General features: G+C 40.6%; 1 non-coding gene across 1 annotated transcript in view; it reads right to left on the bottom strand.

The window, feature by feature from the left end:
* Positions 1 to 10619, bottom strand: part of LOC131101617 (uncharacterized) — a 40596-nt gene extending 29977 nt beyond the window's left edge. Inside the window, exons 1-2 of the transcript XR_013627679.1 lie at positions 10528 to 10619; positions 8858 to 8920 (exon numbers count right to left, since the gene is read on the bottom strand). This is a non-coding gene — a transcript (uncharacterized LOC131101617). The remainder of the gene's footprint in view (positions 1 to 8857; positions 8921 to 10527) is intronic.
* Positions 10620 to 13514: the final 2895 nt, after the last annotated feature.

Genomic DNA, 13514 nt, shown 5'->3' with positions numbered 1-13514 from the left:
CAGCGTTTTTTTCCACCAAGGGCCACATACTGAAAAATGTTGGGTGCCCACTTTTTTTAATTTTTTTTTTAAACAAAGTTGTGCGCCATTTTTACTGTCATTTCCATTTTTTTCTCTTTATAGTGTTTTTTTGCGATATTTTTCCCATTTTAAATGTTTTATGGTTTTAATTTTAGTGTCTATAATGTGCCGCGGGCCGCAAATGTCCCTTGCGTCACACTTAGGGGGTATCTGAAGTAGATCGTACTTTGGAGAACACAAACACGCCGCATATCATGTGCTCATTTGTGATTTACAAGTGTTGTGCGAAGATTGTCAGAGTAGAGACTACTGCTTGTAAAGATGTATGAATACAGAGGGAATGTTTAAAGGCCTGCAAGCGCAGGGAGAGGCCGGACCGGTCCATCCCATCCTGTCCCTGGGGCGGATCCAGTCGGCCCCGGGGGAGGGAAGGGAGGACACCAACTGAACTGCCTCTGCAATTTCAAGTCATTCAACAAAACAAATGTTGGATTCCCCCCCACCTGAAAAAAAACACCTCTTCCTGTGCTTTTCCTAAACTTATCCATCATGTATATCAACCAATCATGACTAACCTCGGGCAACAACAACATCAGAACTAATACAATTATTATAATTATGGCTATTATTATTTTCTAGATGCTTTAAGACCATTAGAATAAATTATGTGTACATAATGGAATAAATAAAGTGCAATAGCAACCCATCGTAATAATCTTCACTCACTAAATGTACTGCAAAAAAGGTCAGTAAGGATAATTCATAATGCCGCCTACAGAGAACATACTAACTCCTTATTTCTAAAATCACAAATACTTCAACTTGCTGATATAGTTCATCTTCAAACAGCTAAAATAATGCATAAGGCTAAAAATAACCAATTAGCTAAAAATGTCATCCAATACTTCTCTACAAGAGAGGAGAAATATGATCTCAGGGAAGAACTACATTTGAAACACTTATATGCTAGGACTACGTTAAAAAGCCATAGCATTTCAGTATGTGGAATCAAACTATGGAATGGATTGAGTAAGGAACTCAAACAATGCACAACGATGAGCCAATTCAAGAAACAATACAAGCAGTTGATGTTTGCTAAATACAAGGATGAAGAGTCTTGAACCAGTCATGATGTGCTATATATGTCACTATATTGACACTTACTATGGTACCCATTATGTCATTGGATGCTCATATCACCTCATACTTCGGTAGGTGACAAAAAATATAAAAATAAATAAATAAATAAAATACTTAAACTATATTAGGAAAGCAGGAAGTGAACAAATGTAACAGTTACTGATTGTAAAAGTACCAGATGGAGGGGTAGGATTTAATAAGCTTTGCTTCTTCCTACTCCTTTTGGACATGTGGAACTGTGAACTGATTATGTGATGCACTCAATTGAAATCTGGTGCATGTTCAAATGAAAAAAACCCATTACCATTACCATACACTAATAATAGCTGTATTTAATATTTAACACAGAAATGTGTCATTATTTTATTAGTGTAGTTATGTATCTGTAACCCTGCAAAAGTACACATTCAATGACCAAGTGGTATGTACACATCCGTGCTACAATTATAGTGTTATAAAGGTCAAACTCTAGCATTGAAAAGTAGTGCCTGTATATGTGCTGCTAATGCGTTTTTGTGCTGTAAATGTTGGTCTATTTGGGTCATTAGCAGGAGACTTCCCCGCCTTAAAACACCTCCTTCAGTGGACATGACTACCCCCCCCACCACCACCACCACACACACATTCCCCCCCAGGCGTAGCTTAAATCACAGGTGGACTTTACAGTAGGCCATCTTTCCTCTAACCTGTTCCTCATCCTGGTGAGCCACCCAAACAGCTGTCCCCCCCTTTACTCGCATTCTTTTCCCACACTGAAAGTGTGTGTGCGCTCCTGCTTGAAAGGCCCCTAATGAAAGCCTGTCTGAGGCCCAACCTGTTCCTTTAGCTGTGATAATGACCACATTAACACGCGCCATCAGACATCAACAAAAAAAAGATTGTCGTGTGCGCTCCACTCACTTTGTGGGCACTGAGACAGAAAAAGCAGAGAAGAAAAGAGTGAAATAAAGATCTAGCACATCTTTTGGGGGCAGGGGGGGTTGTCACGACTGATGGCTGGAGTATTTTATTTCTCCTTGGTGTTTTGCTTACCTCCTCTTTTGTCCACGTCTGCTTGCAATGGGAGGGGAGCCATAATAGTCAGCTGTCCTGCTGGGACAATTAGATGGAGAATGTCAGAGTCAAAAGAGGAGCAAAAAATATAGTCCCTACAACCATGGGGGTTATGGGATCAATTAGTAGAAAAGCAAAACACAAAGCTAAAAGTCTGTCTAGTCCTGCGGTGCATTTGTGATGATGTTGCTGCTTGGTGGAGGTTTTCATTAAAATTTGTCTTATAGACTAGCCATTACATTCATTCATTCATTCATTCATTCATTTTCTACCGCTTTTCCACCCTGGACTGGTCGCCAGCCAATCACAGGGCACATATAGACAAACAACCATTCACACTCACATTCATACCTATGGACAATTTAGAGCCAATTAACCTAGCATGTTTTTGGAATGTGGGAGGAAACCGGAGTACCCGGAAAAAACCCACGCATGCACGGGGAGAACATGCAAACTCCACACAGAGGGTGGAATTGAACCCTGGTCTCCTAGCTGTGAGGTCTGCGTGCTAACCACTGGACCGCCGTGCCGCCCACCTAGCCATTACAAAAAAACAAAAAAACTATTGTAGTTGAAATGGCTAATATGAATTGCACTCAGTTGACTGCAGACCTCAAATCTAAACTTTAAGCAGACACATTAAATCAATAACATCTTACCAAATCTTAAAAAGACTGCAAAAATCAAGGGAATCGTGTCTGAACCAGATTTAGAGAGACTAATCCATGCCTTTGCTGGACTAGAACTAGTCTTCTCACTGGATTCACTAAACAAGCTGTAAAACAACTGCAGTACATCCAGAATGCTGCTGCTCGAGTCCTGACTAGAACCAGGAAACAGGGCCTGCCACTCAGAGAATAGACTTTAAACTTTGTTTGACGATGGAAAATGAAAAAGATGAAACTATCTGATAGTCGAGTTTGAACTTGTGGATAGTTTGTTCAGTGATGCTGAATCAGATCATAGATGGATGTTCATCAGCTCCTTCTGCCTATTGTTGTAGACAGTGTGCACGCACCCGAAGACCACCGCCATACTCTTCAGTTTTAATAGGTCTCATGACTGATGTGAATTTATCTTTGGAGCCCCCCCCTCAAGCAAATTGAGTCGGTTTTAAGAAGTGAGCTGTGTGCCAGGATATGCCTGGAGCTGCTCCTCTTTGGCTTCCTGTCATTATCGTGTTGGCATGTCTGTCGTTTGTCAGCGCCAAGCTGATAGATGACATGTCAGGCTGCCATGATGAAAACATTCACACGGACAAGATTCACTTTCTTCCGCATTTGCAGTTAACAGCCATTGTTGTCAGGTAATACACACACACACACACACACACGCACAATTAGCCTTATTTGGTAATTATGTGTTAACAAAAGGTAGAGACATAAATGGCCTAGAAACCCTAACAAACAAACGCATGGGTTTTCCCTTGGTTTTGGCATGCAAATGCATATTTCATATCGTTGAATCATGAGAGTGGTTGTGCGGAGCTGTACCGCACGCAATCATATTCGAGAATTCTGCTTCATTATACAGGAATTTAATTTTTAGGAGACTTGCGTAAGGGTTAGAGGGGCCGTCAAATCTGTCTACGCAGCACAATGAGGAGATTCTCCAACGTGTAATTACACTGATAAAAAAGTGCCTGCTTCACATTCATGTATACAGTGCATTTACATACTACGAACAGATATGTACATTCATGAAATGAAGACAGAGAGGATGTTAGGTCTCACACACACACACACACACACACACACAAAAGTGCAGGTTCATGCCTCACAAATCATCTACCTTTGCACCATATTGGCCTTTTGAAAGCTCCAGAAAGTTTGCATTCTGTGACTATCTCAGCCATTTACACTTGCACACACTCACTAGCAAGGGGTTTTATATTGATATCGGTTTGGAATCAACAAAAAAAGTATGCCATTAATTCGGCCTTCATTGAAGACCTCTCTGAGCCCACGTGATCACAACAACTCTGCTAACAGGGAAGATGAAGACTGATGTCAGCACCCCTGCCTATAGCCCCAAAAATCCATCGCACCCGAGTGTAAAACCCACTATGAACCACAGAACCAGCAAAGACCAACACGACCAACCCCGTCATGTATCCGAAGCGGCATCACAAAACACAGCATGAGGATCATCGCAAGACCACACAAGACAGTCGGCCATTACGAAGACAATATTTACAATCTTTAGCATTGTAGTTAGACGCCACAGTAATAAACTGTTAGATTTGACGAGACAGGTTGTCGGGCATACTTATCAAGCCAGCCACCTTGCACATGTAGGACACATTCATTCACACCCTTTTGCAACACAAACTGGAATAATTTAAATGCTAACAAAAAAAAATCACATACTGATCCACCCAGGAAGGAGTAACACCCCTGCGTGGGCGGGACTCCTCCAGGATAGCATATCAGAGTAGGCACTTCCTGACAATTGATCACTAAATCTGCCTGAAACTTGGATGTTTCAAAATATAATTATCATTATGGTAATATTGTTGTGTAACAATATAATGCCACAATAAGATGGCAGCAGCACACACAAACAAGTTGCTTTATGTTATTTTAATTTAATAAATGTCTCTGAATGCTTTTTTATTAGAGAAGCATGCTACACACCCACCTACCTACCGACTACGTAACTACACAGTATTGTGTAGGACAACAAAGTGATGTACTGATATTCAGCATTATCACATACTACAGTATTAATTGTACCCTGTATCCTAGAAACCGCCCATGAATGATACGGGAAAAGGCCGAAATGATACTGTATCAAAGCCCAGGGCTGTGATACTGATAAAATATAGAGTTTAACCATGTCCAGTATCAGCCCCCGTAGCTGTCCACTCAGAGCGCGCTGCTCTGGTATCGTGCCCGTGAAACAACCAATCAAAGAACAGCGCACGAGCGTGAACACACAGCGTTTGTTTTGCTGCCGTCTGTGCTCTGTCAACATGTCAGCCGTTGACACTCCCGGCGAAAGACAAATAGGGAAAATAGCAAACAGAATATTAGAAATGGAACGTTTTATCACCATTAATGAGGAGGACACTCTTGAAATGATCGAAAAAACTAAAAATGCAAATACAAGTCGGGCTTAACTTTCTAAACTCCGCGCATGTGACAGGAAATGTCACTGTAACTATAAATATTTCTAGTGCTTCTCCAGTCACCAAAAAAAACCAAACTTGATTAATGGAACTTTAATTGTCAGACATTGATAAGATAAGACTGATAAAATATTATTGTTGAAATATTTTTTGCAATTATTGTGTTTACACTGTTTAGATATAATACATGTAATAAACTGAACATTTTCTGGAAACAAAATGGTCTTTTGATTAAATAGTATGTGATAAGAAGCTCATGATTAAATAGTATGTGATAATAAGATCATACTAATAATAAGACCTTCGGTCTCGGACTGATCCTGACACTTGGAAGCATGATACCTGGGGCCTGATACCAGACAAACCATGTGATAACCTATAAGTATCATGTATCTAAGTCGCATAAATGAGAAATCTCTTGTCAAAGTGCACAAAGACGCAAAGCAGTCAAAGCTGAAGAAGCATGGAACATTCTGTTTGGAATTCTGTTGGGAAAATGTATAACATTAACTCTGTGGCGCTTCTTCAGAGGCAGTGATTCAAAGTGACAAAATAATGAAAGGGGGCGGTTGACCTGTGTGGTCAAAGTTTTTGGGGGGAAAAACACCCACTAAAGACATGTTAGAAGGTTACTGTGGTTAAGTTGGACTGTTTATGCAGTACCTATTTAAAAAAAAACTGCCATTAAGTAATATTCAGCTGGATGTGCATACTTAAAGATGTATTTAGATAAGAGTGGATCATGATGAAGAAGGCCGGATGCGGAATTCCAAGCCTGTTATTATTAAGGTCTGTTTCACCCAGCTGGCTATCACACACATTCAACCAATTCCATGTTTAACACAACATGGAGGAAGTGGGATGAAAGGGAGAGAGGATAATGATGAGCTTGGGGTAGGAAGGTCTTGTGACTTAGTTTTAGCTTATGTCATTTATTTTTCCCTCAAGTAAAGCTGATGATGATGTTCCAGCACTGAGGAAGAAGCGCTTCTCTCTCTCTCTCAGCCTCGCTAACTTGCCCTCTCACTTCTTGATTAAATCCTGCATGCTCTGGCCGTGATCTCTGTTCTCCTCACCAATAACGCTCTTCATCCCTCAATACAACACACACACACAGGCGGGGAGATTAATTTGTTCCTCTTCATTTTTCTGTGTCTTCTCTGGGTTAATGTGTGGTCAAGTGTGTGTGTGTGTGTGTGTGTGTGTGTGTGTGTGTGTCCCCACGGCGTCTCTTGATTGATGCGTACAAGCCCAGGAGCATAATCATACACTTCCAGACGTCATTTTTCACTTTCAGTCTTGATGGATGAATTTCATGTATCTGATCGGTGCTGCCTCAGCATTTGGGGGTGGGGGTGGGGTCTATGTGCACATGTGTGATGCCCAGCTGTACATCTGTGCATTGATTCTCTCTTTTTGAATAAAAAAAAAAAACAAAAAGATCATTGCATGTATATACTGTAACTTATACACATTATGCTTATAGAATATGGCAATATTTTAAGTGATCATTTTCTATGTAATGTAAATCTGAGTTAATGTAAAAATATGTTTTTAATGCCCATACTGTGATGCTATTGTGCTATTATTTTTTATATTAACTTTAAGTTTGGGCGGCACGGCGGTCTAGTGGTTAGCGCGCAGACCTCACAGCTAAGAGACCAGGGTTCAATTCCACCATCTTTCCTCCCACATTCCAAAAACACATGCTCCATAGGCATGAATGTGAGTGTGAATGGTTGTTTGTCTATATGTGCCCTGTGATTGGCTGGCGACCAGTCCAGGGTGTACCCCACTTCTCGCCCGAAGACAGCTGGGATAGGCTCCAGCACCCCCCGCGACCCTCGTGAGGAAAAGCGATAGAAAATGAATGAACTTTAAGTTTGTAATAAACAATCAAATGTTAATACATTTAATGTATATTTTTCGTGTTGGTTTTATTGATGAATAATAGTTAATATGTCCATTTAATATAAACCAATTTAATGGGGGGGGGGTTATAGTCCTATATTTGTTTTATTTGTTTACTTTATTATGGGTCTTATTTAAATGGATGGAATTATCTTCTTTTAGAATGTTTTATATTATATATTTTTATTCTATTTTGGAGTGGCAGTGGCTCAGGAGGTCGAGCAGATCATCCAGAAACTCCACCCAGTTACTGTCATCGTGTCCCTGGGCAAGACACTTCACCCAACATGGTGCAAATTATCAACCACGTTTCTGTCAGACTACCCCAAGGCAGCTGTGTCTACGGATGTACTTAACCACCACCGGTGTGTGACTTAGTAGTGAAGGTATAATGCGTTGCGTCTTCATTGCAAATCAGTCCGGGTGCCTTGAAAAAGCCCTATAAAATGTAATTATTGTTTTAATTGCTGGGTAAAGCAAAAAAAAAAACTAGCGCACACAACTTAAACTGCACCTGCTAATTGAGCACAGTATTGCACAACACAAAAGGGATACTATGAACAGGTGATAGATTAGCATTAAACAAACACTCACATTTGTTAGGAAAACACAGCAAATATATCCTATAATTACCATTAACATTTTAAAACAACTTTAAGGTCATTAACCTAACAGAGATCATTTACTTGACATGAGCAGGTATGGTTACCAGCTACTTAAAAACCAGATGAGCGCAATGTGGACACACATTAATAGCCTGCATGCATGCATGCAAACACACCCACACTTGCTCTTCCCACACATTGCGCTTCACCTCGCCACAATGCCCGCCTTTACATTTAAAGGCTAAGGGTTGGTGTGTGTGTGTGTGTGTGCGTGAAGGGGTGGAGAGGTTGAGAGATGGCTTCAATGTTAAATTGACTGGAAACAGCCGGCTTGCTTTTTTCATGCAAATTGTGGTGCAACAAACTGTTAATTTATTCCCCTCAAAGACAGCCAGTATTAGGGCCAAAAAAAATGGCTGCACATCATCATCACATGTTTGTAAAACAGTGCGAGGTCAACACAGTTGAGTCGTGAAAAAGATAAGAGCAAGGAACATAGGTCAGTACTTATGCTCCCTCTCTCTCTCTTTCACGCACAAACGTTCCCACACCTTTTCTGGGACCAGCTTCAGGTGGTTGAGCCACCGCTGTTTTATTGATGTTTCCCGTCAAACATGAAACACTTCTTTTCCCACCTTAACCACACTAACGCACATGCACTGCCTTTGGGGCCGTCATTCAGGACATACATAGACGACGGGCCCCAAACGAGGGGGGTTGGCGTCAGGCTCTGCCAGGCTGGCAAGTTGTGTCAGGTCCTGCACTCAGGTCCTCATGAGCTCATACGCACGCTAACGCACAACTTACACACTTATCTAGGATCTTTATGGTGTGCTGCACCCTCCACTTAGCGCCTCTGTAAAGGTCTTCCTGAACTCGTACTAGAGCATCATCTTCAAAGAGGCCGAGCACACAAACACACACACACACACACACACACACACACACACACACAGAAACGACACATCACTTCACATTTAGCTTCAAAGGGACTCACCTTCTGAAAGCACCGCATGGCTCTTGTTGTCTTTTTCTTTGTTTTGATTCAGCTGTCTTTGGCCTGTGACAGACAATGGAAAACATCATGTATTTAATAGCCACTTATTTTCATAATTTATGTACAAAAAGTGTACTTTTTGAGAGAAATTTGATGCCCCGGAATGTTTATTTTCTCCATTTCTTTGAATGAGTTTGGTGTGGAAGACTGAGTTGTCTGAAAAGTCTCCAATATCTTGAATATCTTGGATGAATAAAGTATCAACAGCAGGGGTCTCAAACTCAATTTACCTGGGGGCCATTGAAGCTAGGGTCTGGGCAAGGCTGGGCCGCATCAGGTTTTCCAAAAAAAAACAAAAACCGCATTTATTAAAAACAGAAAAATATACAAACTTTTTCAGTGCTTTGGTTCCGATTTTCTACAAGAAAAGCTCTGATAAAACATTCCACTGTTCTCAAATATCTTAATTTTTATTTTTCTGCACAAAATAAAATGAAAAATAAATAAACAAATCAAAAATAAAGACAATCAATCAATCAGTAATAAATAAATATAATAATAAAACGGCAAATAATAAACACTTAAGAAACCACATATAATTGGTGGGTAGACAAAAGTTTTTTCAGATTAAAATTAAAGCATTATTAGAGTCCTGTAGACATGACAAAACACAACTATAGTCACATTTAGACTCTTTTTATTTACAACATATTGCGCAACTGCAGGGTCTTGAGACACATGCTAACTCGCAAACTAGAGAGCTAGCGACCTAAACGGTAGCCTTCAAGTTATTTCCTTTAAACTTAAATAGCCAAAAACTTACCACTTCCACACGGATAGGGAGGATAACTATTAACAGTTATTTAACCTTTAACATGAACATTAATCAAACGTAATAATTTTTTCTGGGTACGTGATACCATACAGCATCCATATCAAACTTGCGTGGGCCGCACTAACATTAAACTTTCATATCAAGGCGGGGGCCTCAAAGTAGTGTCCTGCGGGCCCCATTTGGACTGCGGGCCGCATGTTTGAGACTCCTGATCAACAGTATCGATCTAAGCATGCTAGCTCATAGCAGGCCAGTGTGGAATTATTTACAAGTTTCACCTTCAGGTTGTAAACATGCAATTTGCAATGACTCTAAAGTGTTATGTTTTGCCGTTTGCTCCACCTAAATGGCAGGGCCGATTACCACAAAACAGGTATTGCTGCACGCGATTTGCAGTGGCTGCAAAGGCGCTGCATCACACCAAATAGGAAACAGGAAGGCCAAACATGCATATTGTAGTATTTGTGAGAGTGTAGTACTGGTGATGGGAGTGCTGGATAATATTGAATATCGGTGTTTCCTTGGAGTGACTAACAATTTAGCTAAGTTGTGTAATAAAAGTGCTGTCAATCTTGATGAGCATTTCAAACCAAAGAGTTCAAAACGATGTCTACCATTCCTGGGTTCACGCTCAGGTCAAGTTTCGCCACTCCTGTAATGACAATATATCTTCAGGCATCTATGCCTCTTGTGACCTGTAACCTTTTGGGGGGGATGCGGTGGGGGTCAAGGTATTCTCATGCATCACAAGGTGACTTTTGGTCATGTTTGTTGCATCTAAACTCGTTGCGTGTGCACATGCATACAGTCTTCCACGACGGCACATTGTAAATACCTGTCCTTGTCGCCACGGGAGGCATTCTCCAAATTCTCAGTCAGTGAAGATCTTGGTCGACGCAGATGACTCACGTGGCGCTCTCCATGCTGCATCGCTGTGGAGTTCAAAGAAATAAATGTGTAATAAATGTGACTTGGATTTGTACAGACTTGAAGGAGAAAAAATACACACGCCACAAGGAGGACATGGAATGCAACATCAGTCTGAGTTATGTGTCAGTGAGATAAGGGAAAGCTTAAAACTTGACTTTATTTATTGTAATAATTTGACCTCTTACAAAGTACAGTACTATACAGTATACTATAATAATGTATAAAAATGTAAGGCCTCTATGAGATATATTGTTTTAGCAATTCCTAATAACATGCAACTAGGAAGTTCCTTATTAGTTCAGACCTTTACCAAGAAACCTCCTGGTTCCAGGAAGACAACCAGATGGGGCGTGCCAGTATGATTCTGCATGATGGACTTTCATTGGGACTCAACATGTAATAACAAATCTGCATGTATCACTTAAGGTCACACACACACAATCCTCACCAACATTTAATCAATTCTTCCTTGGTCTAGGTGCCATCCTCGTACAAAGTTTGGTGAAAATTGGTTTTGCAGGGTTGTTTGTGTGTAATCCTTCTAATTGTCGGTCCTGTTGTGTACTTATTTACTGTGTCAAAGTGATCGCAGTGGTAAAAAAAAAAAACTCAAAACAAGCAGCACATTAAAGGGCACCTATTAAATGTAGTTACAATGTTGTATTCTTGTGTTAAACAATGCCACAGTTTCAGATAATGAGGTTTGCGCATTTGGAAGTGGAAGTTTGGGATGGCTCAAAACGCTCGGTAACAGAGGAGCGGGCTTCCTTATGGGCGTGGCTGTAGGCGCAATACACCCTCCGCCCTCCCCCAAGTTCTGCTTCTCTGTTTACGAAACAAGCTCAGGCGGAACTTACTGTAGTTGGTGAAAATATTTTCATCTGTCAGCAGCGTGCTGTCGCTGGGAAAGGTGCATTAATGTCGGACACGCTGTGCGTCCACGGAGGTGGAGACAACCACAGTGCTCATCGATATCTGGAACAGGGTAGTGCTGCAAAAAATGTGTAATGGCCACATTTATTGATGTGCCAACATTGTCTGAGCTCCACAGCACTAGCAATGCCTCTGACAAAGTGTGTCCGACAATGAGTGCTCCTCTTCAGGCAGGGGAGGTTGGAGGAGCACCAGCAGTGCCTACTCTTTGAGTCGATACACGATAAGTCAGGGGACTCCTAAACACTTTTCAATTAGCTCTCCAAAAGACATTATCCATTTATTACAACTACTATACCCACTAAAGTAGAAAGTGTTGTTCGCAGTAGTCAGGAAGTAGTTTGGGAGTGTGACCAATCACACTGGGTGGAATAAATTAAAACAGACCGTTTTGGTGGGAAGCACAAATCCAAGGAAATTGGTGCAGATTCTGGAAGATCTAGAAAGTTTTCTGAGTGGGTTATTGTGTGTAGCTGCTCTATAGGAGTCAACAAGTCAATACAAAGGGTCAAAAAATGAGTATAATCGGTCTCCTTGAAGACTTTTGCACAATTGAAGGTGATCCAACACAAGGATATGAGTACCAAAAATGATGATGAAGTGTTCTTGTTTTTTATTAAAGACAAAAGTTTCTACTCATCTTTGTAAAGGCGGAATTTGAGGCTTCTCAGATTGTGAAGCATATGTGTCCAGTTCTCCCACTTTCCCACAAAGTATGTTGTAATTGACCGTTAGGTTGTTTAACATAATTGTGTCATTTGTTGCAGATTAAAGTTAATATTATATTTGTGGGAATGACTAAGGACTCCACATTTGGCTTTTTTATGACCGTGCTTCACCAATTACCATAATATGGTTCAGGTACCAATTTTAGCTGTTAAAGTTGATTACAATTTAATTACCTTAAAAATGCTTCTTCGGCTGTCTGGTACAACTCTCACACGCTCACACAAGTTCTTCCTCTACTATGTTGTGATTTACGTCACAGACTTTAAGGCTCAAATTTATTTTTTTCAAAAAAGGAAGTAACATGTGCGTGTCAGCATTATGTCAATACTTGGTCGGCGCACCTTTAGGCGTCAATTACAGCCTCAATTCTTTATGAATATAATGCCACTCGAGGACATTCACAGAGCTGTCCTGAAGCCACTCCTTCGATATTTTTGAACGTTGTCCTGCTGAAAGATGAACCCCGGTCTGAGGTGACTCTGGTTGTTTCCTACAAATATGATGCCAAAGAAATTGGATAATTTTGTTTCTCATGCTCTGAGAGTCCTGCCATGTGCTTTTTAGGAAGCAGTGGCTTCCGTCTGGCCGTTCTGCCGTGCAGGAATGATTGGTGCATTGCTGCAGGAATGGTTGTAATTCTGGAAGGTTGCCCTAGGTACAAAGTAAGCTGGAGCTACGCCAAAGTGACTATAGGTTTCTTCTCCCCTGTTCGCTCAGTTATAGGAAGAGTACTGGCGGTTTAGAGTGTCTTTCATTTACGGATTGTTTATGGACCATTGTGCTCATAGGGACCTTCAATACAGCTGAGAGTTTTCCATACACTTCCCCAGAATTCTAACAATACTGCGGATCCATACTAGTATATCCATGCTATATAGATGAGTCTAAATTTTCAGCTTCATGGCAAAGGCTTTTATTTTATTTTTCAAGATAAATGTAAAAAAAAAAAAAATTCATTATGAGGCATTGCGTGAACAATTTTGAGGGACAACATGTGCACCAACACACCAACTGATACTCACAATCATATTCCTTTGTGTGGACTTTTTCCAACCATGACAGTGTGGATGTCATCAAAAATGATGGACCTGTAAGAGTCGGGAAACAAGAGTAATAGTTAATTGCTTCCATTTCAGGATAAATGCATGAGATGGAAAATTGTATATATGTTAACATTTATTCTCTAGCTATTGTATAATATATTGCACAAACACACCAAGATACTCTCCT

This window comes from Doryrhamphus excisus, linkage group LG7 (genome assembly GCF_037039965.1).
Source record: "Doryrhamphus excisus strain RoL-2023G ecotype Guam linkage group LG7, RoL_Dexc_Guam_v1.1, whole genome shotgun sequence".
Lineage (NCBI taxonomy): Eukaryota > Metazoa > Chordata > Actinopteri > Syngnathiformes > Syngnathidae > Doryrhamphus > Doryrhamphus excisus.
The sequence above is the reverse complement of the archived record's forward strand: the minus strand, read 5'-3'. Positions and strand labels throughout refer to the sequence as shown.